Source organism: Myotis davidii, unplaced genomic scaffold, assembly GCF_000327345.1.
Source record: "Myotis davidii unplaced genomic scaffold, ASM32734v1 scaffold226, whole genome shotgun sequence".
Lineage (NCBI taxonomy): Eukaryota > Metazoa > Chordata > Mammalia > Chiroptera > Vespertilionidae > Myotis > Myotis davidii.
In genome coordinates, this window is record NW_006297224.1 from 4,273,037 (window position 1) to 4,275,867 (window position 2,831).

General features: G+C 46.1%; 1 protein-coding gene across 1 annotated transcript in view; it reads left to right on the forward strand.

Annotated features, from left to right (window-relative positions):
- EIF4E (eukaryotic translation initiation factor 4E) overlaps positions 1 to 2,831 on the forward strand; it is a 40,478-nt gene that overhangs the window by 15,420 nt on the left and 22,227 nt on the right. The gene's annotated exons all lie outside the window — the stretch shown is intronic.

Below are 2,831 nucleotides of genomic sequence, written 5' to 3' on the forward strand. Positions count from 1 at the left end.
CAGGCTAAAGCTCTATCCACTGAGCAAAACCGGTTAGGGCCGTGGTCAGCAAACTGTGGCTCGAGAGCCACATGCAGCTCTTTGGCCCCTTGAGTGTGGCTCTTCTTACGCCTTAGGAATACCCTAATTAGTTAATAACAATGTACCTACATATATAGTTTATAAAAAATTTCAATCTTTGTACTGTTGATATTTGACTCTGTTGACTAATTAGTTTGCCGACCACGGGGTTAGGGCAGCATGATGCTTTTAAAGTCTGTTTTGTTGGATATGAGTATTGCTACTCCAGCTTTTATTTTTTTTCCATTTACATGGAAAATATTTTCCCATCCCTTCACTTTGATCCTGTGTGTGTCTTTTGTTTTGAGGTGGGTTTCTTGTAGACAGCATATAGTTGGGTCATATTTTTGTATCCGTTCAGCTACCCTACACCTTTTGATTGGAGCATTTAATCCATTTACATTTTGGGTTATTAATGAGAGATAATTATTTATAACCATTTTAATTCTGTATGGCTAGGTTTCTCTCTCTGTTTCTTCTTCTCAGCAATCCCTTACAGCAGTCCCTTTAGCATTTCTTGTAATGCTGGCTTGGTGGTGATGAACTCCATTAGCCTTTTTTTTTGGTTTGGGAAGCTCTTTATTTGACCTTCTATTTTGAATGATAACTTTGCTGGATATAGTAATCTTGGACTCAGATCCTTGTTTTTCTTGAGTACTTCATGCCATTCCCCTCTGGCCTGTAGAGTTTCTGATGAGAAATTAGGTGTCAGCCTTATGGGAACTTCTTTGTAGGTAATAGTTTTCTCTTGCTGCCTTTAAGATTCTTTGTCTTTCAGTTTTGGCATTTTTATTATGATGTGTCTGGGTGTGGTCTGTTTGGGTTCTTCTTGCTTGGGGTTCTCTGCCTTCTGAACATGTGTGACTTTTCCTTTTACCAGGTTAGGGAAGTATTCTACCATTATTTCTTCAAACACCTTCTCTATTCCTTTCTCCCTTTCTGCCTCTTCTGGCACACCTACTATTCTAATATTGTTACGTTTCACATTGTCCCATAGCTCCCTTAAGCTGTCCTCCTGTTTTTTAATTGTTTTTTTTCTTTTGGATTCTCTGATTGAGTGATTTTTTTCAACCCTATCTTCTAATTTGCTGATTTGTTCCTCCACTTCCCCTAATCTGCTGTGTATTCCTTCCAATGTGTTCTTTATTTGTGTTATGTCATTCTTTATCTCAGACTGTTCTTTTTTCATGCTGTTGAGCATCTTTACCATCATTACTCTGAACTCTGTTTTAGATAATTTTTTTTATCTCTATTTCATTTATCTCTTCTTCTGGAGAATGCTCTAGTTCTTTCATTTGGGGGTTGTTTCTTTGTCTCCTCACTTTGGTTGTCTGTTGGGGTTTGTGACTATCTTTTAGGTAGATCTTCAACACCTCTCAATCTCTAGTGCAGGACAGTGTTAAAAGCTGTTTTTGACTAATTGGATCAGGCAAAAACTCAAAGCTTCCAGAGACTGCCTCTGCCCTAGAGACTGATAGAATTCCAACCTGAGTTGCCCCTAGGCAATCATCCTCAGGTGTGGTGAGAGTTTTTTTCAACGGGGTGGGGCAGTTGCTTCTGCCTGGAGGCTAATTGTGATTTTTAACCTCTTAAGTGGCCTCAGGGCAAGGTGTTTTCCAATAGGGCGTGTCTACTGGCTCCCCCGGAGGCAAGGCAAATGTCTGTGTGGGAAAGATGTCCTCCCCTGTGTGAGGGAATGACTCAACCCAGGAAACTTGGGGCGTCTGCCTTCTGAGCTCTATCCCCGGTTTGTGGTGATCAGGAGGATGCTGTTCCTTGGATGGGGGCGGGCTACACAAGCAGCTGCTACTCATTCGAATTGTTACTTTTAATCTCTCAAGTGCCCTCAGGGCAAGGTTTTTTCCAATAGGGTGTGTCCACTGTCTTCTCCCCAGGCAAGGCAGATGTCTGTGTGGGAAAGATGTTCTCTGCTGCATGAGGGAATGACTCAGCCCAGGAAACTTGGGGTGTCTGCCTTCTGAACTCTATCCCTGAGACCCCAGTCCTGTGTTCTGCTCTCACAGCTCCAGTCCACTTCATCCTCTCTGCCAGAGCACAAGGTGGGTGGCTCCACAGGGAATTTTTGTGCATTGGCCCTTTAAGAGGGTACCCAAACTTTCAGCTGCCACTCCCTGGCTGACAGCACCCCACTGCTTTTCACAGCTAGTTGTTATGTGGGTACCCTTCTCAGTTTGATGCTCTCTGCTGGGGAGCCCAGCTTCGGGATTAGATCCCAGGGTTCTCAGTGGCACCCCCCACGGCTGAGATATCTCTCTGGGACTTCAGTTGTTGTCTGTGGGTGCCCGGCCAGCCCTTTGGTGCCTCTGCCCCTCCTACCAGTCTCTATGCAGTCTCCATCTTCAGTCCTTGGGTATCAGGGTTCTCTGCTGTGAGTTTCCCATTGATTATTCAGGAAGTCTTTCTGTATTTCCAGCTTGTTCCTGGGAGCATGTCTGTGTAGCATCTTCCTACTCTGCGACCATTTTTAATCTACTACTAGAGGCCCAGTGCACAAATTTGTGTGGTGGGGAGAGGGACAGTCAGCCCAGCCACAACTTGGGGCAGGCCTGTCAGGAAGAAGAGATGGTGGGAGGTTGGCCAGCCCGGCCCTCATCAGGCCCTGATCAGTGCCCAGGGTCGTGTGGGCTAAAGGGAGGGGCCAAGGGTGATTGGCCAGTGGGCCCCGCCCCCAGTTGGGGTGGGGGGCCGATTGGGGGTGGGCACAGCCATGGGGAGGGGCTGTGGGTGGTGGGCCGGCTGCTTGGCCCCCA